This window comes from Alligator mississippiensis, chromosome 3 (genome assembly GCF_030867095.1).
Source record: "Alligator mississippiensis isolate rAllMis1 chromosome 3, rAllMis1, whole genome shotgun sequence".
Taxonomy (NCBI): Eukaryota; Metazoa; Chordata; order Crocodylia; family Alligatoridae; genus Alligator; species Alligator mississippiensis.
The window spans coordinates 170,715,322-170,740,969 of NC_081826.1; the positions used below are offsets into that span (position 1 = coordinate 170,715,322).

The following is a 25,648-nucleotide window of genomic DNA, read 5'->3' on the forward strand; positions in this document are numbered from 1 at the left end:
AGCCTTACTTTAAGGAAGCTGTTTTCATTAGATCATGAGATGCAACTTCTTTTTTCTCAGCTGAGCAACACCTTTTGATTAGCAAGCCCCTGGAACCAAACTGCCTAGTGGCCTAGGAAACTCACACACATCCAAAAAGTAAGGGCTGAATTTTCATTAAAGTGCACCAAAGACTTGTGTAGGCCAGAGATGTCCAACCTGTGGCCTGCAAGTTTCATGCAGCCCATAAGGGGTTAATTTTTGGTCTCTGGGGCCCCATCCAGTCGCTGTTCCCCCCTCCCCCAAATTGCTCTGGCTGTGGCAGTAGCCAGGGTCTCAAGGTTCCCCCTTCTTCCTTCAGCTTCTACTTCTTATCCCTCTCCTCCAGGTGGTAGGGCAGGACAAGACAGTGCAGCCCATAGTGCCAGAGGTGTTTGTGACCTGACACAGTACAATAGGGCTAGGGACAGACATTACACATCAACCAGTTTATGTGATCAGAAACTGGTTTGACTTAACTGATTTGGGTCAAACCAATTTATGCAATGTCTGTCCCAGCACCCTTGCTGGTTTAAGATAAACCAGACTCCCCCAGCATCCATCCTAGCATGCTCTCTGGGCTGGGTGGGGCTCTCTTCTCCACAGTAGAGCTGGTCCCTCCCCCCTGCTCCCTCACTTGAGATCTGGCAGAGACTGCAGGTACAGCAGGATCTGCCTAGCTTCCCCCTGCCCTACTCCCCACTCGTTGCTCACTGCTGAAACAGGAATCTCCCTCTTCCTCCCATCTCCCACAGCATGGACCCCAGCCCCACAGACCCTAGGCATGTGGTATGCAAGCTAATGCTGAGAGGTGTGTGTGTGCACGCACACATCTCTCTCCAATTTCACTGGATCAGGCAGGCAGAATAGTGACCACTTAGTAGGGGTGTGCAAAGCGGGCCCTATTCGATTCGGATTTGGATTCAGCCTGAATCCGGGAGAGTGATTCAATTCATTGATTCGATCACTGTCCCTGATTCAATTGGGCTGAATTCGAATTTGAAGATTCAATGATGATTCAGAGAATCAGCAATTCGACCATAGACACAGATTTAAAAGTTTTTTCAACATACCTCGAGGGACCAGTGCAGTTTGTGAACGCTGGGATGCCGGGACACATGGAGCATCCCACAGGAGTGAGGGGGGGGGGCGGGGGGTGGAGTGCTCTACCTGCTAGGCAGCGAACCCAGAAGTGGACCAGAAGTACTTCCGGTTCACTTCTGGATCTGCCTGGGAGTGCAGTCCCCCATGCCTCCCCAGCTCAGCGATTGGCCACAGGGCGACCCCAGGGGACCACCCCCCCGACCCAGGAGGCACCAGTCAGGCAGCCAGGGTGGTGCAGGTTGGCCCCCCCATGTGCTCCCCGGCAGACCCAGAAGTGGACCGGAAGTGCTTCTCGTCCACTTCTGCGTCTGCTACCGAGCACATAACCTGATAATAATACGGGAAAATAATCTTTATGGAATTTAAGACTTGCTGATTGGATTTTAACAAGCAACAACAACACTGGCAGTTTTAGCAATCCAAACTCTGCAATAGTGGCTCTCTTTGGTGAAACGTCTCATTCTATGATGAGGAAACAAGCTCTGATTTTCTTCTTTGTTGGAAAATCAGGCTACTTACTCTGCCCTCTTCATTAGTTTATGACTAAAGGCATCCATAAATATGGCATATGTGACAAGCTTCATGGGATATGCAGTTGATTGATCAGCTAGACCTGTTAATAAAATGTGCATGTGCATAGCAGTTCATTTTGTAGGGTGGCAGGCATTTAGAGTGGGAGAGAGAAGGGAGGAAAGATGCCCAATCCTCTTTCACATCCCTTTCTTGTAACTTGTTAGGCTTCATAACTTATAAAATATTCAGAACATTGTGTGAAGAAAAAAACAACATGTATGCCTCTGCTTCCAGCCTTTAGGGGAGAGAGAAATTCCTCCTGGATATGATTTATATTCATTGTGTAAGCTTTGGTATGGTTGGTGAGTCAGTGTGAATAGAGATGGGGGGGAAAATGGTCTGAAAAAGATGTTCTATGTTGTAGCTTGCAGCTTTCAACGTACTGCAAAAATATGATTTATGATTTATTTCCGAACCTTGCTAACAAGACTTTCTGGTGAGATGGATGTTAATCTCCACAGACTGCTCTTCCCATGAAAAAAAATATTCCTAGTAGATATTTTTAATGCAGTATAAGAAGCAGCATATCTTTATTTCTGCCTCATTCTGAAATGAAAGCAACCAACTTCCTAAGACAATTTTACTGCAAATGTTAAAGAAAAACAAGCAACCAAAAAAGAATGTTCAGAAATATTCTGCTGATACCTTCTCTTGATTCCAGAGATTTCTCCCTTTCTTTTTCACTTCCCAATTATTTATTTGTGATTGTTCTTAGATCTGAGGTGGAGGAAAGATCAAAGTCTGAGAGCTTCAGGCTAAGCTGACTTGTAGCATCTTCACCCATCATGTTCACATCTTGTTCCCTTTGAATTGCCTTTCCAGACATACTGACCTCTTGAACTTACTTCAGTTCCAAATTCTTAACAATCACTTTCATACATCTGCATAACTTTTCCCCTACCTACTTCTAAACTATTTTTAGTTTTGATTGTTTTATAGTTTAAATGATCTTAAAAGGGGCCTTATTTCCCAAAAGTAGTGAGTACGGATGGAACTCATGCTTCTCTGAAGGAATGCCTGTACAGTAAAATCATACCAGGCTAGGTGAACCTTGAATAAATTGCACTGCTGTTCACAGGCTGCACTCTAAACAGGAAGCAGTGGGGCTGAATCCTGTTTTGAGCTGGATAATTAGCACTGTTGAGAGACTGTGTTGATTAGCCTGCCCCATTCTTATCAGCCTTTTTGAACTGCCACTCAGATGCAGATACACTTATTCCAGTTTAAAAAGGCAAGCTACATGGAGCTAGGCATGAATGCTGTGTGCCTCCTGAGGGTGGGGGGGGACACGGTGACTATTCCAAACATTGGGGGCTCGGACAGTAAAGAAGTTCTTCCTCATGTCCAGCCTGAAACGGTCGCAGAGGGGTTTGTGACCGTTTGACCTTGTCATCCCTTGGGGCACTCTGGTGAACAGACTTTCCCCCAGATCCTGGTGAACACCCCTAATAAATTTATAGGTGGCCACCAGATTGCCTCTGAGCCTGTGCTTTTCCAGGCTAAAGAGTCCCATGGCTCTCATCCTCTCATCATAAGGTCTGTTATCCTGACCTCTGATCATGCACGTGGCTCTCCTCTGCACTCTCTCAAGCTTCTCCACATCCTTTTTGAATTTTGGAGCCCAAAACTGGATGCAGTACTCCAGCTGCAGCCTCACCAAGGCCGAGTACAATGGGAGAATGATGTCCCAGGATTTGCTTGAGAAGCATCTATGGATGCAAGCCAGCATTTTGCTTGCTTTACTAGCCACAGCATCACATTGAAGGCTCATGTTCATCTTGTGGTCAATCATGCCCCCAAGTCCCTTTCATCTGTAGTGCTAACCAGCGTAGCGCTGCTGAGCCTATAAGCATGCTGCAGGTTTTTCCTCCCAAGGTGGAGAACCTTGCATTTTTCAGTGTTAAACACCATCAGGATCTCATCTGCCCATTTCATGAGTCTGTCAAGATCTGCCTGGATCACCCTCCTGTCCTCAGGTGTGGATGCTTTACCCCAGAGTTTGGTGTTGTCGGCGAACTTGGCCAGCCCACTTCTGACACCATGGTCTACGTCATTGATGAAGATGTTAAAAAGTAAGGGCCCTAGGACAGAGCCCTGAGGGACCCCACTGGTCACAGGGCACCACGACAATTGACTTCCGTCAACTACCACCTGGATGGAGGAAGCCTGCAGAGCATGCTTAGATGTGTGCACAGAGCCCCCCTGACTGCTCACCATCAGAACTATAAGCTCTCTTCTCTTTAGGAGCTCACTATTTGGATGTCTATTTAAGCATCTCTGGGTAAGTTTTTCTACCAGAAGAACAAACCTGTAAGAATTCTTCCAAGTCATTAGAACATCTGTTTACAGCCAACATATATGTCTCTGCTCTCATCCTACTCCAAAACCCATGAAGGTTAATAGAAATATTTCCACTGACCTCTCACAAGTAATGTCACCATTTCTGTGATTTCCCTACATCTGGAGTCTCTTCCCTGATTCTCTGCACTATTGCCTCTCGCCATCTTCAAACACCTCTTCAAGTGGGCTTTCCTTCTTGACTTGACCCCATTTATTCAGCATTGGTACTTCAATTCTAGTTTGAGAAGGATGCATATTCAGACTATATGTTATTGGCAGATAGTGGACCAAAAGCTAAAGCAGCTGACCCAAGAGTAGCCCTTTCATATTAGAGAAATCTTCTAGGGCTCTAGACCTAGGATCACCACCAGTTATGCTGCAAGCATAAGCGGTATGTTGGGGAAAATGCAAAGTGGCCAACATTTCTGTATAAGCTGAATTATTCCACCAAAACTACTACAAAAATCTTAAAATAGAACATCCCTCAGCAGTTGTGGAATGTGGTTGGCCTAAGACACAGTCATCTTTGGATAGCAACATGGCTACTTTTGTTATTTGTCCATAGGTGAGTATATTAGCTTGTTAAAACATAACCTGGCAGATCTGTGCTAATAAGATTTCAGTTACCTCAATGTTCGCATAAAGCAACAGGAAGCATACACAGACAATATGAATCATTTAAAAAATATAAGGGAATAGTTTTCACTTTTTTCATTAAATATCCAGATTTATCTACCAGGGAACTGGGTATTTATAGACATCTATTGGAGTAGTCAATGAAGTATCTAAGAATCATCAAAGTGTGTCTGGATTTATCCTTACAGCAGCACAGCCCATTTTATGGGTGGGAAACTGAGGAGCAGAGAGATGTAAGTGACTTTTTCAAGAATGGGTAAAGACAGACATTATGGCCCTGCTCTGACTCATGGCACTTTACATAAAGCACCATGAGTTAGAGAGCCACCCTACCAGCCCAACAGATGTTTGCCTGTTGGGTCAGGCACAGTTGGCGGGGAGTGGAGGCAGCCTGCACTAGCCCAGGTCAGCAGGCAGGAGCACTCAAGCAGCCTCCAAGAGTGCTGCTAAACCACCACTCCCCCAGACCCACCCCCGGCTCTGGGGCCGCAGACCAGGATCTCAGTATTGTAGATGCTATATAAACACAGAGAGAAAAGACTGTGCTTGTCCTAAAAACTTAAAGTTTACATGTAATGCAAGAGGAGGCAGAGGTAGACACACAGGGGAATATATGGAAACAATGAGGTAATAGGCAGTCAGCCTATTAATAATAGGCAATGAGGTCTTGCAGCTCTGGAAAGGAGAATTATAAGGAGGGTACTGAAGTGGCTGTGCAGATGTTACACCCAAGCAGGAGACACATGGGAGTAAACTTAGATGGACTGATTTGTATATAATAATTTCCACAAATATTGAGATGGCACTTAGGATGCAGCAGCTGTGTACTGATAGCTTCTTTAGAATAGTGCCTTGGAAACTGAAGCTCTTGGCAGACATTAAAGAACTCCATGATTGCTATCAGAGGAATTTTATACCCTACCCTAAGCATCATACTTCCTGCCATGCCAGACATTATCCCAATCACATGGAAGTAGAATGGGCCCAAGGGAATCCTGCAGATCAGGCAGGATATGGGTCTGTCCCTGAGGCAGGGTTGCCCCCGGCAAGTTCTAAACTCCCACGCTGTCTAAAGACCCAGCCCTGGGACAGCTTTGTCCAGTTTCAGACTCAAGGCTGCCCAGGGTTAGAGCCAACAACTGGCTGATTGTTGGCCAGCTCTGGGACAGCCCAGTTGCATACACAGTTTTTAGAAATCCTGGGGGACCAGTATCAGGGAGTCTCTCCTCCATCGTGGGTTCCCATGCCTCAGGATGCCTAAAACTGAACATTGAGCCTAGCTTCCCCAGCCCAGTATTTTAAAGTGCTTTGCCTTGCAGCACCTACTGGGAATAAGGCAGGAAAAACTGTCAGGCTAGTGGGTTCCTAGGTTCCCATCCGGTGGAGCCCCCTGGCTTCTTCCCACTGGGGAGCCTTGTAACACACTACTGTAGTAGCCCATTTTTGACATTAGGATCAGCCAGTACTGACAATCAGTCATTTTCTGCTGCTCATTGAATTATGGTGCCATACAAATAAGTCCAAAGATGTTCCATATATTTTGTGGACTATCTTTGTGGCTGGTATACCACTTTATGGTACCATAAATCGGCTGCACAGGTTGCACTGTTCCAATTTGTGGTGCAATTAACACATTAATCACAGCATAATTGTAATGTGCACCAGGGACTGGAGTGACCGAAGTAGGGCAGTCATCCTGGAAGATGAGAGACTTGCATATGACGTTCCTGTTTTGCCACTGAGTTCTTCTGCGACCTTGAGGAAATCACTAAATTCCAGCCTCTCAAGCACCTAACTCATGGATGCCTTGTATTTGTGCCTGCATTCCACACCTGTTAAATGGGGATAGTAATACTTCCCCACTTCACAGAGAGGTTTTGGTGATAGATATATTAAAATTGTACATTTTCCAGTCACCGTGGTACCAGGGAAGGGAAGGTAATGTATGAATCAAAGACTACAGGTACAGTTTTCATAGGTGAATATTTATATTGCCATAACTATCACATTATATTAGACACCTGCAGAGGTTAACAAGATGCTTTTACACACTGGATAGGGGCAGCCACCAATTCTGTGCCCGTCCTAAGTTGGCACCCAGGCCTCTTGTTGTTTTGCTACTGGGTGCCTGATTTCTAGGGAAGAGGATGAGGGAGATGGTTTGAATTTTGCTGCCAGGGGAGTAATCAAAGATAAGATATTTGTTGATTATTTTTCCCCGAAAAGTTTTTAAGGCTCTTTTTGTGATGGTTTTTTCATAATGATGATTTGCTGTTGGCATACAAATTATCTGTTGCTATTGGTAGCCTTGTTAATAGCTGTCTAAGTGACAGCCTTTGTGAAATTTCACCTATATATATATATTTAATACTACAGATGCCCAGTTTGTTGAGCCTTGTGTATGTGACTTAATGGCTAGATACGAGAGAAGAGGCATGCCTTCCCAAGGGGTTTAAAGTGCATCTAAAAGCTATCAAGTGCAGCAAAATATAAGATGCCTTTCCTACTTAGTGTCAAAATCCATGGTGTTTTCTGTACGTGGTCTGAAATAAACACATGCCACTCCATTTTTTTCATCTTGGCTGGATTTGCAAAATGTCATAGATGTGGGTTCTCCTGCTGTAGAAGCTGAATACTGTTTGTTAGAAAAAATATGCAGTTCTCTATGTATTTGCAGCTCTTGTGCACTTGCTACTGCCTGACAGTTCAGCATTGAATACTTAGCAAGCAAATGATTAGATATGTGAACTAAATTAGTTGATTTTCTTTTCTTTTCTTTTTTTCCAACCAGCCATTTTGCCTCAAATCGTTCTCCTGCTGTTAAATGCCCCAGTAACTTCCGTGGAAGTTTTGCTTGCACTATGTTCCCATGGGGTTTAGTAAGTATTGAGTATGCTCAGTACTACACAGAGTATTAAGATATATACAATTCAGAGTGTCCTGCTCCTCTGTTTAGAATTCCTGCCTGATCAAACAGGCTACAAGACTGACACTCTCATCCCCAACATTGAAGAACTGATATTTGCTGTGTAGCAACGTACCCATGTGCCAGAAATACAACTTTCACACCTATGTTATACAAGGACAAGAGGTGCACTGGGACTTCTCCCACGCAACCAACTCCACAGCACATGGCCTTGCTGTAAGGCAGCTATAGTGCTATCACATCAGAAAAAAAAACAAACAATTTTTAGTTACTGCTGAAAGAAAATATTATTCTCACACTGTGCTTGCACGAGTGGGAAGTTTTAATTGTTAGAGGCTCAGGTAGGTTTTTGTCTGCCACAACATGTAAGTTCTGAGGCTGAAGGAGCTATATGAGGAGAGACTGAAGGAGCTAGGCAAGTTTAGCTGTGGAAAAGGCACTTAAGAGAAGATGTGATAGCAGTCTTTAGATACTTGAAGGGGTGCCATAAAGAAGGAAAACAGAGAGGAGGATGCCAGCCAATGGCTTGAAGTTGCAGCAACATAAATCAAGATTGGATATCCAGAAAAACGTCTTCACTGTGAGAAAAGTAAGACAGTAGAATAGACTGCCTAGGGAAGTTGTGGTCTCTCCATAACTGCAGGCGTTCAAGAAGAGGTTGGAAGGCCACTAGTCAGGTGCTATGCTTATTTTCTACCTTGGGTATTTCTGATGCTTTTGGGCTTTGGTTGCTCCCTCTACCGCCTCCCCACCCATTTTCTCTGCTATATGTGTCATGGTGTTTTTAAGCCTCCTCAAAGGCATTGGGTGTTGTCTACAGTTGGCTTCAACTAGGGCGTGCTGATTCTCCTGCTAGGAGCAAAGCCAGAGCTTCCTGGCTAGAGGGTCTTGTCCCGCCACTCAGGCTTAGACCGATTGCCGTATTTGGAGTCAGGAAGGAATTTTATCCCATGGTCAGATTGGTATGAACTGCGGGGTTTTTGCTTCCTTTGTAGTGGGGAACATAATCCTCTACCCAGGATCTCTTGAGCGTATATTGACAACATTTATAGAAGCAGGACGTTGGTTGCTGTGGTTCTCCTGCTTTACCTGTGGTAGGTTAGGGTGCTAGATCTATGTTGTGTCAGGGTTGAGGGTATTCTTATGTACAGTTTAGATTATGGTTGTATGGGATGGTTTGGACAGGTATTCATAGATTTCATAGACATTAGGGCTGGAAGGGACCTTGGAAGATCATTGAGTCCAGCCCCCTGCCCCATGGGCACGAAGTCAGCTGTGGTCACAGGATCCCAGCAAGATAAATGTCCAGTTGACTCTTGAAGGATTCCAGAGTAGGTGCTTGCACCACCTCTGGAGGCAGTCTGTTCCAGGTCTTGGGGGCTCAGACTGTAAAGAATTTCTTCCTTATGTCCAGCCTGAAACAGTCTTGGAGAAGTTTGTGACTGTTTGACCTTGTCATTCCATGGGGTGCTCTGGTGAACAGACATTCCCCCAGATCCTGATGTACACCCCTCATATACTAATAGGGGTGAATGATCTTGCCTCAGACAGGGGGTTGGACTAGATGACCTCTGCAGGTCCCTTCCAACCCTATTTCTCTATGACTCTCTTGTATCAATTTTTAAAATATCAGAAGGACAAGAGAAAAAATATAATTCTTTTATTAAAGGCAGATATTCATTCTGCCTATTTGAAGCTCAATTTAAATGTGCTGCTTCCTTTGAATGTGAAATAAGAAGCCAATTTAATGTTAATGATCAAGGAAGAATTTTTACTTCTGACTGAAAGAATTATAACTCATCTTTTCTTTAATGGGAACAGTAAGTAAAAATAATTATTCATGCATGCTTGCCATCTCATTAAGCATTTGATGTAAAAATCTCTCCAATAAAAACTCTAAGTGGATTTTTTTTTGCAAGGTTGGGATTTAGGAGGTTTATTATTTCCATTAGGCCTTGGAATTTGATTATTCAATCAACCCACTTCAGTCCAGAAAATCTCTTATGGCCCATTAAGTTAGTGATGTTGCTTGGTTTGTAGCCTGATTGTTTAAAGAAAAAGAAGATGTTCTGATAGGCACTCCCTCCCAACCATTATTTCTTCCCTTTCTTTTCTGGTTTATAACATCCTTACAGCAGTTCATTTGTGATGAGCATATTTTTAAGCGTTCTTAAAACAGCTGAAATAGGAGTATGGGGAAAAGAATTCAAAAAGTATAATCAAGATAGAGATAAGGTTGAGGCTGGCCCCCCTCCTAAGGTAGCGCTGAACTGTTTAATATTACATTGCATTTTGAAATGCCTTTATTTTTATTCAAATTAACCATTAATGATTTGTACAGACTATAAAATTATCTGGGATAGCTTTTTGGGGAACTGAATAGATTCACTGGAGCTTGACAAAATTTGATGCTAGGAGAGGAGCCAAGTTAGTGAATTTCAGACCCACGCTCAGTATCAGGAATGTTCTGATTTGGTAGCATTTTACACTGCTTTTCATTCAGTCAGCAGAGGTTTAAAGTCCTTATTCAGGAGCGTACCTCAACTCCTATTCTTCAGTGACCATCCTGATTGCTTTCCTGACTCACAGTCTAAGTTAAAGTTATTTAAAGTTATCCTTAAGTCATTTCTGTGCCTAACTTCTGTTAAAATCAGGAAGAATTAGGTGCCAAAGTACTTTTGTGTATCTGGCTTTAAATGGCAGCACAAGGCGCAAGCAGGTAGGGGTCAGGTAATTTGGCCTTGTCTCCTAATTTTTCTTGCCAATTTTTTCTTATATCCATTGCTACCAGTTGGGTTGCATAGGAAGTAGCAGAAGTGGGAAGACTAGCATTTCCAGGGCCAACTACAATATAGTGCTTTAAATGCACCAATCTGCTCTGAGCAGAATTGAAGGATCCTCTGCTAAAAATATCAACAGTATTCTGGTACCTTGCATACACTGGCACACTTGCTGTTATTACAACTGTAGATTTGAACTGAGAATAGCCACACATGGAAATTTTGAACTAAACCCCAGAGGAGATAATCCTTTGTAGTCACACCTGGCCAAAATAAAGAAATAAACTGGGAGGGTCAGCAGCTTTTCCTTTCTATACTGTACATTACACAGTGGGTGCATCTATGCAAGATGTTTACTGTGGAGTAGACTAATGAGCTCTGCAGTAAATGTCTTGCATCTACATGTACAGCCCTATTAGGCTGCAGTAAACTAATTATCTCCACAGCAGGGTAGTACTTGTAAATATTTTTTTTTATTCTGCAGCAGTGCATGTGTAGATGCTGACGTAGCTGGCTAGGATATTAAAATGCTTCAGTGTGGGGGCTGCCTGCCGGCTAGGTTGAACTGCGTCAGAGCAGTGCCGGGCCCCCTGCCAGCTGGGACTGCTCCAATGTGGCTCAGTGTGCTGCGGTCCCAGGTGCACATGTAGATGCAGCACCCAGGAGCAATAAACTTAGCACCAGAGTTTAGCACATCGCCTTAATAAACATGTGTAGACATGCTCAGTGGCCTCCTGAAATCCTGCTCCAGGAATGTGAGGAGGTACAAAGTTAAAAGGCATGGGGTTAAAGGGCCTGGAGGCTCCTGCCAGACTTTGAAAGCACAAAGTAGATAGAGGTTGGACAGATTAGAATTTAGCTACGCTGTCTTCTGGTATTAGATTGAAAATATAAATTGCCTTGGCTTGTTGGTGATACTATTTTTTTTGCTTGGAAATGGTGTTTTTCTGCCAAGCACAAAAGGCCTTGCACTTGCGGTTGATCAGTAGACCCCAACTGGTACTTCGTTCAAGCCTATATCTTTAAATCCATTGCTTCTATATATCTCAAGATCCCTATCTTTGGCCCTGGATTTTTACATTTAATTTCTGTTACCACCAGGGGTTTTAAGAATGTTGGATTTCCTCTACCTGAAAATCTTTCACTAACATAAAATAAAGTAATATTTGTACTATCCATTTCTATGGTTCTGTTAGTGGTTCTGGGTTTTTTTCCAGAAAATAAGCAAGAATAAGCAATTTTATAGTACAGTAACAAATTTATTGGAGTTCCCTTTCTGCCATATATTCCTTGCCAGATTGTAGATTTTCCCCAACAGGTTTGGAGTTTGGCTTCATCTTGAATAAGAGAATACAACTGTACCAAAAGTTTGCTGAACTTCTTAAACTAGATCATCAACTGTTGTCAGTCAGCACAGAGTCACTGAAGTCAGTGAAAATACTGTGATCTGTCTTGTACCTTCAGGCTGGAAAATGTATTGGAAAACTAAAAAATGTTCAGAATATGTGCTTATTAATTAGGCTGGTTTGGGGGTTTTTGTTTTGTGTGTTTTTTATTAGGTATGCCCAAACAAAAATGCCAGTTTTCAGGCTTAAGCACGCTCAACTTTTGGAGAAGTCTTGCTTTAAATGTTGTTTCAGCTGGTTTCTGATTTTCACTGAATTTGTAAGAAGCATCTTATAAACTAGCATTGGAAAAACAAAATTCACATGTGAAAGATGGTAATGAAAACTTTACAAGAGAGCAGCCTTTCATTTTCAGCCTTTACTGGAGCCAGAAAGTGTAGAGATGTGTAACAATGAAAAATAATCAAGGGGAAGAAAATTAACTTCACTCTTTGGTCCTCAGAGAAAGATTTTTATGAAACTGAGGGCAAAATTCTGAGAGATTTTGGCCTGAGCCTCCTGTTCACCTAGCCTTATTATTGATGTCATTTCATAGAATTTAGATTCTGATTCAACACATCTCAGTTGAAGCATATGAGAAATCCCACTGACTTTAAGTTAAGCCTGTGCTTCAGTGACTTGCTGAATCACAGTCTTGGTGTTATTTTTTCTAAAGACTTATCAGACTTTCTTCATCAGTGGAGTTATGGTATTTCTTAAAAGATTTAAAAATCTGTTGTCGTTTTACCATTTTTCCCCGTGAAGTGCTGTTAGTGATGGTGAAAGCCGACTGACTGACAGCCTTGCAGACTGACATCCTGCAGGTACCAAACAGCTAGAGCCTGGATAGTGTCCATTCAAGCTTCCCCACACACTCTGTGGATGCTTTTCAACATTTCTTCTATATCATTAATCTCTAAACACAAGAGGGTTTGTTCTTCTCCTCTAGTCAATTCCATATTTATCTGGGGAGCCTGCTAATATTGTACCAATTGTACAGTAGAAACCATCAAGTCCTTTCATGCAAGCCATGCATGTTCAGATGAGTCTTATCTAAATCTAAAATCTTTAAGTCAATGCTGACACAAGTCAAACTTGAACTAGTGACCTGAATCTTAATAAGCCTCCAGAACTCAACAACCTTTAAAACTGGTTTTATATCCCACTCTGTTACCTTAGCTGGGTTACAAAAATACAGTTATTACAGCCAGATTTTCACTGTGGCAATGGACATTTTAAAAATAATTTGTTTTAAAAATTCAGTACCATCTGGCATTTGGCAGTTTATTTGGAAGTCTTGAGACTTTTGGGGCCAATTCCTGCATTTTTAAAATGGATAAAAATTCAAAAGAAAAGCCAGTTTAGTTGCAACATACTTTTTTTCTTGGTCTGGAAGTGAATGCTGGGTATTTAATATTTTGTTTCCTATCACTGATGGGAATATCTGTGTCACCATTTCAGCCATGTCTTCTAACATCAGCAACTTGTATGTATAGTGAAGCAAAGCATCATCTTCAGTCTTCTTACTATCAAACCATTTTTCCTCTCTGTGCCATCATCGATGAGACCAGAAAACTGTTAAAATCCAATTCTGATGTGTCTCTGCCTGTTCAGTGCTTCTGAACAGTTCCAGTGTGACAGCCCTGGAAAATAAAATACACTCTATGTCAATAGGGCAAGCCCAGCTCAGGCAGCTTTACAGTGGGGATGTGGGGGGGTCCCACCTCATGCTGATGTATCAAGGTTGACTCAGCCATGTTCTCATTAGAAGGGATCCTGGTTTTCCCTGATAAAAAAAAAATTGCAAAATCTCTGATAAAACTCCTCAAATCTGTGATTACAATGAAAGGTCATTATATATGTATATATTTAAGTGTCAGCTGAACACAGTGTTCTCTTGATGTATTTACAATTTTAAAGCAATTTGGAAGCCTGCCAGTACTTCAATCACTATAATAAAATAAATTCTAAACACCTATAAATTCTGGTATTTGATTTTGGGTTATCATGGAAAATGAGAGCTCCCCCTGCCCCTTAGCTCACAAAACACAGGTCCAGGCCCCTCAATCCCAAGCCACTGCCTCCCAGCCCTGCTGGTACTCCTCACCCACCACCCACAGCCCCCTGCCCCCTCCCTCAGCCCTACCAAAGAAGGACCCCAGCTGCCAGGGCTACGGGGCCAGAAACTCGGGTCCACATCCCCCTGCACCCCCACCACCTGCCGCAGCACCCAAGCCCTGGCTGCCACCTGCAGGAGGCAGTGGGTGATGCAGTGGAGCAGAGCATGGAGCCCAACTCCCACCCTGCTACCTGCCTGCTGCAGGCTTGGGTGGGGAGGCAGGGCTGGCTTCCTGCTGCTGCATGCAGTCCCAGAGAGGCAGGGGGGGACCCATGCTCCCCAGGTCTGTGTGTGCAGTGGGAGGGGGAGGGGACAGGCATAGGCTGCCCACTGCAGGCTCCAGTTCCCTGCCCGGCCCTTCCCTGGGGCCTCTGCAGCCCAACAGGTGCAACCTCACACTGCAGGGCAGAGCAGGGCCATGTGGGGAAGCTGCTTGCTGCTGTGAGCTCTGCACTGCCCCGGTGAGGCACCCCTTACCCATGCAGCAGCAGCGGGGGCAGTGGTGCAGGGTTGTGCCCTCACTGCTGCCGCACAGGGCAGCACGGAGCTCACAGCAGCAAGCATCTTCCCTGCATGGCCCTGCTCTCCCCTGAAGTGCCGGGTCACACCTTCTGGACTGTGGAGGCCCCAGGGAAGGAAAGCAGGGGGGAGAGCCCCAGCCCATAGCAGGCAGCCTGCATCTTCCCCCACTCTGTGCAAAGATTTGGGAGACAAGGGTTCCCCCCAGCCCTCTTGGGAGCGTACAAAATGGCAGGGAGCTGTCCTCCTCCCCCCCGGATGAACTTCCCAAGGCCTCATCCCACTCCCCGCCAGGGCTCTGTGGCTTTGCATTGTGGGCCTGGGCCCCAAACCCCAATGTACTCCCCAGCTGGGCAGGAGCCCCAGCCCCAAACCCAGCCCTGCCCAACTCACTCTGTCCCTCCCTATGGGGCCCTCAGCCCCCCCGCCACCCCACTTACCTGCCAGAGCTGCTGTCCAGGCTGCCTGGCTGCCATGTGCATGTACATGCAATGGTGCCCCTTGCCTGACTGCCTTCCTCCTGCTCCCCTCAACCCCGTGCAGGCTGGAACTCTGCCAGCCTACAGAGAGTTCTTTTCAAATGTGCAAAATCCACAGTTTTCTCTGTTAAAGTGAGAAATCCGTGTTTTCCTTGGGTAAAGGGCGAAATCCATATTTTTCTTCATTTTTCCTTGGGAAATGGAAAACTTGGATCCCTGCTCATTAGACTGTTCCTAGAAATGGGTGGATTGTTTAAGGCAGAAGTGGATAAACAAGTTACTGTGAGGTAAACAAGACAGGTCTTTAAATCCTTGTTGCATTGAGGGCTAAGCTATATTAATCTAGTTTTCATTTGCCTCAGTGTAAGAGTGTGCACACAGACACTTACCACAGACCAGCTAACACATTCTAAATTCCCCTGGTCTCCAAGCCAATTTAGTTCACATCAGTGTCTGATGAAGATGAAAATAAACCATCATTATCTCACACACACACACACACACACACACACACGACACCCATCCCTTGGAAATTAAATTTACACTGCAAAACTTGATTAACATAAGCCATTCAACAGGCATCAGAGAATAACTATGGAGATGAGCTGCAATTCTACCTATCCCATGATCAGTTCTCTCTCTTCTCCAGTCACAGTGTTGTTCAGGAATTCACTATTAATAGAATAGTAATTTATTCCCATCGGGTCCCTGACTGTATCATTGCCACTCCTGTAGCCTGTTCTCTGTTTTCTGTTTTGTGGTGTTTGAAGCCTTGATCTGTTTGGTGTTACAGTGTGGTGTGATACTTTTTTGGTTTAGCACAAAGTGAGGTAAAGAAGACTCTTTTTAAAGTTACTCCATCAAAGACAAGACAGATATGCTATCTGGTTGTCTGACAGTTGTCCCAAATAAAAACCAGACTCGTGTTTTATCATCTTATCAAAGACCATAAAAAATCCAGGCTATATTTTGTAAGACAGCATAGAAAACTAACTATGAATATTCTTCAAAAATGCAGCAGAGAGCACAGGTATATTAGTCATGAGGAATTTTAACAAAGTCATAGGGTAGGTAGGCAAGTCCCCCCCCCCCCCCCCCCCCCGTCTGTCATACAATATATTAAGAAGGAAGTGGAAAAACTAATTTTCATTTTTACACTCGGGTCACACATACCATTAGTTGATGCACTGAGGATAATTAAGTGTAGGTCAACAGCTCATTTGCTGTGCAGTAATTATATTTCTTTTGTGAAGACCAGTTTGTTGGTTGTCTGGGAATTTGGAGAATAGGACTTTTTCTTGCTTGTACAAGACCTGATAGCTATAGATAATACAGAGAATCTAGTGGTACACTGCTGTAAAGCAGTGGTTCTAAGGTGATCTATCCCTGAATCCATACAAGTAGACATTAAACTCTCTTGTGACTTGTAGAGTTTAACTATGTATAATACATGCTTCCTGGGAACACAGTGTTTGTTTAAAACTAATTTTCTTTCCAGAATAGCCTGAGTGACTCATCTATAGGCTAGGAGTGTTGTACCTGTTGCCATCTTGTAGACAGAAGATCAATAAGTATGAGTAACTTGAAAAACTCACAGTTCCTTGATGTTCACAGTGGGAGAGAGTTTGAGAATTACCTCAGCACTGAGGGAATCTCAGAAGAAGTTGCTATTTGTCTCTACTCATTAGAGATGTCAATGGCCAGTAGCAACAATAAACCAACTTAAGAAATCATGAGGGGTTTTTAAAAAACTGCTCCCACTTGCAGTGTCAAAGCTCTAAGCTGCTTTGTACCTCATTGATGCCTAATAATCTAAAAAGGTGTCCCAAATTGCTCTTGAGTTACTAGTACAGACTAGGAAACATGGATCATTACAACCTGTTTTCCCTGTACCACTGTGTGACAGGCAAGAAGCAATCATTAAAGAGTCCTGGAAATAGAAATAAGAGAATGTAGTTAGTAAGCTTGTCCTTCTCAAACAGGTTCTATGAACTTGCATATGGACCATACTCAACTTGCATATGGACCATAATATTAATTCATGGTATCATAAATTAATATTATTCTTGCTCTTTCACCTTTGTTTCACCTACTGCATGAACTTCAGCTATAACAGGGATGCCAGAGTTACTCACCCTGGGTGCCACATTCAATCCTCCACCAAAGTTCAAGACCCGGAGAGTGGTGGCGGGTGGGGGAGGGGGTGAGCAACCCAGAGTGGAAATGACCACCCGCCCTGCACCGCTGAGCCACTCCGGCTTTCCCTGTTGGGACTGTGCCCCAGGGTAAACACGGCTGCAAGCCCTGCCCCCACAGCCCAGTGCCTAAGCCACCAGTCCCGGAGGGAGGGGAGGAGGGTGGGCTCAGGGCACACTCTCTTCGGGGAAAGCCGGAGTGGTGGGAGACACCAGGCTGTGCTGTGCCCCGGAGCCGCCTCAGGGAGAAGAGGCGGGGCTTTGGCCAGTTTCCAGAGAGCTACAAGTACCGTGCTGGCAAGCTGCACGCGGCTCACGAGCCGCAGTTTGGCCACCTCTGAGCTATAACTTCACTTTGGTTGGGATTAAATGGCTGTTTTCACTGAGAGCTGTGAGATGCTTTTCATTTTTGAAAAAGTAACTGAGTCGGAGCAAATCCTGTGGCAAAATAACAGTGAAGGTGCAGTACTGCTGGAAATTATTTTCTTCATCTGCTTTTGTAGTGTAATTGCATGCCCTTTTACAAGTTGGATCAATGTACTTACTTCCTATTACTTAAATCAACATCTAGCCAGTAACTTCAAGATGCACATATTTGATGTGTAGGTATATAAATCCGTGCATTTACTACATGATGGAATGACAGAACCCATTCTTTCTTACACATTTTGGTATATCACACAGTGCTGGAGTAAGATACATATACTTGCCCTATGATATGAAAAAGGCATTAACAGAAGTGGGGGAAATTTTCAAATGAAGCTAGAATTTCAGTAAATTACTAAGTAAAATTAATATACATTCCTTGTTTCAGCTTGAAAACTAAGAGCCTCTAACCCAGCAAAGTATTTATGTGCTTCTTTTATATGAAGGCCTAAGGGATGAGCAAGTCTTTATTTTTTTCACAGTTCATTTTTTAAAAGAATCCCTTTTGTCACATGTTTGCCAGTCAGCTACCCAGATGGTTTCAGCCTTTTCAGGAAGCTAGAAACTAAGAATGGCATTCTGGCTCCAAAGAAGTCAATGAGAGAGGCTTTTTTTCTTTTCACTGGGGCAGGCTTTTACCATGAGGACACAACTGTGGAGTACTGACTTAGATAAGCAGTGCTTTTGCCTTAGTATCTTTCTTTACTTGATTATATGCTTCCAAACATGTGTAAAGTTGTATAGCAAGATTTTTAATCTTATCACAATAAGTCTAAAAATGATAGAACCAAGGAAAAATAGATGGGCTCAGGATGATGTGGATGCAGAAAGCAATAGCTGAGAGGGATAACTTAGTGTTAAGTTTTATAGGCAGGGAAATATTAAGTAGGTGGGAATAGGTAATAACATTTCTGTTCACAGAATTAATAAGGCCATTACTGGAAAACTATGTCCCATTTTGATGTTCACACATAAAAGTGAATGCAGACAAAAAGAGAAGAGTGTCAGAAATGACCTACAAAAGGGATATAAAGTCTGGAAGGTCATGCCTTATTGTGACAGACAGAGGTGTATTTGGGCACTTCTATTCATGTGGCAGTGTCAGGGGCTGGGCATCATGAGTGGGGGCTGGGCTAGCAGCACAGGGGCTGCTGATTTTGTGCCCCCACCCCTCATTTAGCTATGCTACTGGTGACAGACTTAAGAAGCTCACTATATTTCATACCAAAAGCTTTTTGAGAGGTGACTTGACTGCAGTCTGTGAGTACCTTTATGGAGAAGAGTTTTCTGGTAGCAGGTGACAGTTTAACATAGGAAAAAAATAGGTATAGCAAGACCCATAGAAGCTGAACCTGTACACATTTGGAATAGAAATGAGGCACAAATTTCTAGTACTAAGGCCCTTGTTACCCATTTCATATATTATGCAATTAACTGGTTAATTCTGCAAAAAATTTAGATCAGCCACAGGTGCAAAGTAAGACTGGCCACAAATGTAAACTATCACATAATTAACTAGTTAATTGCACAATAACTTTAGACCAGCCACACATGCAAAATAATTATCACACCATAAAATGACTATGCAACTATAAAAAGAGCCAACCAGATACAAAGTTAGTGCTTGAAAATGTAACACTAGATAGTTACATAGATAGACAGTTGCTTTCTATCCAGACTTAATTGGAACATGTAGCAGGGAGTAATTAAGAGTAATTAAGTATTAAAACAACCTATATGATTCTCCATCACTTAAAGATTATAAATCAGGACTTTCCAAAGCATATGCTACAGCTCAAACAGTAGTTGTGCATTTAATGAAGACGTTGCTAGGTTAGTTTCTTTGCCTTTATTAGTTTGAAAGTCAGACTAGATGTTCATAATGGTCCTACTTGGAGCTAAACGCTATTACTCTTAACTGCCAAATGGACTCTCTTTCCTAGGTTGGGGGAACAATATAATTTCCAAGTAGGATATATTGAGAATCGTTTTTAACAAAAATTGAAGTTATGTGCCATTTAAAAGTTCAAAATCTCATCTTCCAGTTAGTTACTACTCTTGGAATATCACAGTATATAAGACCTTAAAGTCACATTATTCTGATTATGTCGTTGTCTTTCATCCTTTATTTCTGTTGCAGAATGTTTTTAACATGTACCATTCTTTGACTTCTACAGCTAGAATTAATGTGGCTGGTTGTCCCAAAAATATACTTCTATTTTTCAAATATTAAAATTTTTAAATCTGCTAACTACAGTTTTTAAAAAAATAGAAAAAAGTTTATGAAGAAAATCTCCCATTTTTCAAGGACTATACTCTTAAATTTAGTAGTGAGATTCTGGTTCTCTTCAAGTCAGTTTTTGCCATGGACTTCAGTTAGATTAGGTTTTCAGTCTAAGAGAATATTGGTTTTTGTTACCATGCTGGAATATGACATGCTTTGCCTCTGGTGGGGAGGGGAGCCAGTAAATGAGGTATACATGAGATGTCATCTAATTTTATATATCTCTGTAGTTGTTGAAACTTAAGTAAAATATTCAGTAGTCATGTTTATCAGAAAGAAATATTAATAACTACAGCATAGCCTCTCTCAGCTAACTTTGAGGATATTTGAATCCTGTGTGGGTGCTGACATCATAAGCTTTCTTTTATAGTGAAGATTATGTAAAGTACCTTTTCTTTTAGGAAAATAAATAGACAAAGTATCAGGCTTAGACCCAAAAAGGAAGTGGGGAAAGATGATGAAGGCAGTAAAAATTAAATGATGGATAGTGAGAGTTGTTGTGAAATAATTGTATGTTTACTAAATAGTCCAGATTGGATTTTTTTTTTTAGAATATGATGCTTATAGCTACAGTTATTATCATACTGTAATGCTTCTTTGCTATAATTATCTTCGGGCTGTTGAAAACGGAATACTATATATTGTGATACAGCTATGTGCCCACTTTGAAAAATAATAACATTCCACTGTGAAAAATAATAAGATTAGACGTGAAGTAACTTTTAAAAGATGAACATGTCTGATAGTTCCTCCTCATGCTATGGTATCTCCTCCAGATCATAGAACTTTGGAAAAGGTACAAATAACAAAAAATTGGAATTAGCATACCATATATTAAATGTATCCCATATCACAGAAAGAGGGCTGCTGGGCAAAAAAAGGGATCAAACAGAGTAATTTAGGAGGATAAAGGCACTGTATGAAAGCTAAATGTTTTATTCATGATGTGTGGGCCAATGCGTGAGAGAGGAAGTGCTGGAGCAAATATGTAGTATTAAGGCATTCAGAAGGAACCTAAAAATGAATCTGACCTTCTAACCAGAATATCCTCTTTGCAATGAGGAGGTGGTGGATATCCTCTACTATGCCTTCCTCAACCACCTCCAGCTGTGGCTGCTCTTTGCAATCCTTGGGGCCCTCCATGGTGCACTGGACTTAGATTTCATACAGGCAGTGGAGAGGTATGTAATCTACCTGGCCAACTTCCTCCTGGGTAGGGCTAAATGGTGATGCTGAGGAGTTACTGGAAGCAGCTACCCGGGTCTAATGTCTAGCTCCTAGTTTGGATATGCCTGGCTTTTGGGTTTGGGTTCTTTGCCCTAAAGCAAAACATGGACCAGTTTACATCCCACTGGGCCAAAGGAGAGCACAATGTATTGTGGAAGAAGATGAACTTACGTACAGGTGTTCTCCTCATTGGCACTTTATTTAAATTGCTCTTCTTTGGTGGTTGTTTGTTTTCATTACTAGTCCTGTATGGGGTTCTGTGCTTTTAATTGGTTGCTTTCTAACTGGGTTATTTTTATTAGTTTGTTATAATAAAAGTTAATAAAAATCAAAAAGGTCTTTTTTTCACTCCCTCTCTCTTACTCTCAACTTGATATTGTGACACAGCGTTGGAGAGTAACACATTTTGTACCCATCATTAAAAAGTGGTATTGGTGGTGATCCTTACTTCAGTAACAGGTTAAACTGAAACATAATTAGCAAATAATTATAGGACATTCAGATTTACAAAAAAAAGCCTTAGTTCATTACAAAATTCTCGCACCTTCCTCTGAAGCAGCTGATATAATTGAAGACAGGATACAGGGCTAGATAAAGTACAGGTTCCAATTGATAGTGTTATTCCTGTCCTGCTGTTTGGTTTGGCTCTAGGTTGGTGCTCTCCACATCTTGGGATCAAATGCAGCTTGAACTGTGTATAAACTACACCTGCAAAAAACGGTGTCACCCTTCTACACACCCTTCTTCATTTCTTGTCATATTCTGACCCTCTCTGTAGACCTGACAGGTTAAGTTCTAATAGTAGAAAATATCTGAATGTTAATGTGATGACCTTTGAGTAAATATATTTATGCTAGGAAATCATTAATGGATGAAGACTTTAGGGGACTGCTATAATTCACATATTAAAAAAGCCAGAAAAAGGGGTTTAGGCTCATCTCTGAGTTTGGCCATTGGATCCTTCTGAAAGAGTAGAATGAGCTTGCTGAAGGACAAGCAATAATTCTGCTCTAAGCTTTGTAAAACTATTGAGATTCTGTCTAATTCACATTCAAAATTAAAAAGCATATCTTAACAGTGTAATAAAGTATGTGACTACTATGGTGCTCAAGCTTTTGTTTCATGACTGACACCTCATGTAAAAGCAGTGCTCCTGACCAATGATATTAATGAAAAGTAATTAATACTAAGCAGCACCAGCTACCTACAGTCTCTCACCAGCTTTATTCACCTGCTTCCCCAAGTCCAGGAATGAGCATCTGCCTATAGTAGCAGGCTGGGGAAGGAGGAGGAAGATGAGGAAGGTGATTGTGCAAGAGGGTCATTATCTTTGCGAGAAACCATTATAACCATTTCCTTGGAGCATACAATAATGGTCTCTGAGCATGCCCTAATACCAAAGAGTTAATCATTCTGATTATATTTCGAGGGGGTATAATTTTTTGTGTGAATCTCATCTATTGGGCTCCATGTCAAGGTTTGGTATATGCAGAGGGAGTTGGGGATGCTCTTTTAGACAAGAGTGAGTGCGAGGGCTAAATTATTATATAGAGAGGACTTTAAACAGCAGTAGAAATTGGTCTAAAATATGACAGGTTGTCCAGTTATGAGTACATTTGAACTTGCCCTCAAAAATACAGTCAGTGCTCTTAAGCATCTTCCATTTGCACCCCAGCATGAGCTGATGTAGTTTTGATGTCTGTTTAGCTGGTACAGTAGGTGTTTTGTTGTCGTCTATTTCTAAGACTGCAGTCAATCAATCAGAGGTCCTATTTCATAACTCATTTTAGAGATCTACATTATTAATGATATTCCCAGAATCTGTGACAAGATATAGTAAGTTCATAATAGCAAGTTTCATAGTTTCATAGTTGGTAGGGCTGGAAGGGACCTGAGGAGGTCATCTAGTCCAACCCCCTGCCGTGGCAGGAAAGAGTACGGGGGTCAAATGACCCTGGCCAGATGTTCATCCAGCCTCCTTTTAAAGACCCCCAGGGTAGGAGCCAGCACCACTTCTTTTGAAAGTTGGTTCCAGGTCCTAGCTGCCCTGACAGTGAAATAGCGCTTCCTAATGTCTAGCCTGAAACTACCCTCCATTAGCTTGAGTCTGTTGTTTCTTGTAACTCCCGGGATTGCTCAGGGGAACAGGAACTCTCCCAATGCCTGCTGGTCCCCCTTGACTAGTTTGTAGACTGACACTAGATCCCCTCTCAGCCTTCTCTTTTGGAGGCTGAACAGATTCAGGTCCATCAGCCTCTCCTCATAGGGGCTGCCCTGCTGACCCCTGATCTCCATATTGGCCGCATCCCTCCTGAAGTGCGGCGACCAGAACTGGACGCAGTACTCCAACTTCAGCCTGACCACTGTCGCATAGAGGGGGAGGATCACCTCCTTGGACCTGCTTGAGATGCATCTGTGGATGCACAACAAGGTATGGTTGGCGTTCCTGACCGGGTCCCCACACTGTTGGCCCATGTTCATTGTGGCATCAATGATGACTCCAAGATCCTTTTCTGTCTCAACACTGGCAAGAAGGGAGTTCCCCAGCCTGTAGGTGTGCTGCTGGTTCTTCCTCCCCAGGTGCAGTACCCTGCACTTGTCAGTGAAAATGGAAACTTCAAAACATCAAAAAATGTAACCTCGTAACTGTAGTAAGAATTCTTCTCCCCATTTTCCAGTGACTAAACTGAGGCAAAGAGAGATTTTGTCAGTGAAAATGGAAACTGCTGAGAGAGGTACAGACATTTGGAAAGGGAAACAAAGATGTGAGGTGAAGAATGGGACTGCAATTGGAAGTCAAACACAAGGCCAGATCTCCATTATAAGTCTCTAGAATACCAAGTCAAGGGCAAAATAATTTCTTCATTTTTACAGCGATGTAACTCAGATTAGATTTTAGTTCAGAGTTCCCATTTCTGGCTGCTGAAATCTTCCTACACCACTTTGCAGAAGTCACAAAATCTCTCTTTGCCTCAGTTTAGTCACTGGAAAATGGGGACAAGAATTCTTACTATAGTTATGAGGTTAAATTATTTGATGTTTTGAAGTGTATTGAGATCCTAAGGTGGGATGGTGTTATATATGCATGCAGGATGTTAGGAAGGTATCTACATACCTTCCTAACATACCCTAGTGGCAGGCTCATTTGAAATGCATAGAACAGAGATATATCTCTGAGTTATCCTTTCACAACAAAATGACATTTTTTTTTTCTGCTTGTGAGAACTGCCTTTGGTTTTCCTGAAAATGTTATGGCCAGAAGGAGAAACATATAACTATTTAACCACCTCAGGGAAACTGAATTTGTTTCTGCTAGTCATGAGATTCTTTTTTCATGTGTTCGTATTTACGAGGCAGCCTACGGATACAGCAGAGAGAATCTCTACTGCAGACCGTAGGGGAAGAAAAAATAATCAATAGGAAGGAAAATAAACTGGATAAATTTTGATGCTGAACAGAGCCCTATTTTGAAAGGTCTGCAGAGATTGGCAGGATCAGGAAGGACTCCTGTTAACCTGTTCTTATTAAATGTGAAATGTTATTTGCTGGAGTCACTGAAACAGTGCTCTCTGAACTGAATAATCTATTACTTTTTTAGTATTTATTGTTGTTGATTTGTGTGTGTTTGAGTGCCAGCATCAATCATGCTTAAATGTTCATCCTTTTTCCTTTGTTTACATTTATATGCGCACCCCTATGTAGAGAGACTGTATAAGGCCTCTGATGCTATTCAGGGCTTCAAAATATAGCTGTCTATAGAGGTGAGTTTTCTTCATTGCATATTGCCTGATAGGTAGATTGTGCGTTTAGATATTTCATTCCTAGTTTTAAAAGTATAAATCTAAAGTAATTCCATTCATCTCAATATAAAAGGAAGATGTGTGAAGACAAAAGCAGTTCTTACCTGGCACAATAACTCCAATGCATGACCCTGCTACTGCTCCACTGATACCAACACAAGCTTTCTGACTGATGTCAACAGGAGTTAGCTCTAAGGGTCACTTCCTCAGTTTTACTATGTATGAATGGGTCCTACATGTAGTGTCATATAGCTTGCATCACAAACCAGCTAGAGTTCCATGTGACTAACAAAAACATCTGCTCTTTTGAATATTAAGGAGTTTCAGTTCCACTGTCATATAGTTAGGGCTTCAGTCACTCAGACTCTCTTTGAAAATGTTGCCCTGTATTTTAATATGCCTCAGCACTAAAAATTCAAATAATAGAATCATAGGAAGTTAGGGTTGGAAGAGACCTCAGGAGGTCATCTAATCCAGCCCCATGCTCAAAGCAGGACCATCTCTAACTGGATCATTCCAGCCAAGGCTTTGTCTAGCTGGGTCTTAAAAACCTCCAAGGATGGAGCTTCCACCACCTCTCTGAGTAACCTGTTCCAGTGCTTTACTACCCTCCTACTGAAAAAAATTCTTCCTAATATCTAACCCAAACCTCCCTTGCTGCAACTTGAGATCGTTGCTCCTTGTTCTGTCATTTGGCAGCACTGAGAATAGTCTAGCTCCATCCTCTTTCAAGCCCCCACTTCAGGTAGTTGAAGGATGCTATTAAAAGTCATCATAAGAGTACTAGCCTGACTGTTTCGGGGGTATTGGTTTTAGCTGGGTTGGTCTTAGGATATC

General features: G+C 42.4%; 1 protein-coding gene and 1 long non-coding RNA gene across 6 annotated transcripts in view; one reads left to right on the forward strand and one right to left on the reverse strand.

Moving 5' to 3' along the window:
- Positions 1–25,648, forward strand: part of LINGO2 (leucine rich repeat and Ig domain containing 2) — a 993,495-nt gene that overhangs the window by 723,516 nt on the left and 244,331 nt on the right. The gene's annotated exons all lie outside the window — the stretch shown is intronic.
- LOC109283954 (uncharacterized) lies at positions 11,616–13,576 on the reverse strand. The gene is made up of 2 exons (XR_002091270.2): positions 13,487–13,576; positions 11,616–13,405 (listed from the first exon to the last, which is right to left on the reverse strand). It is a non-coding gene; the product is annotated as an uncharacterized LOC109283954 (long non-coding RNA).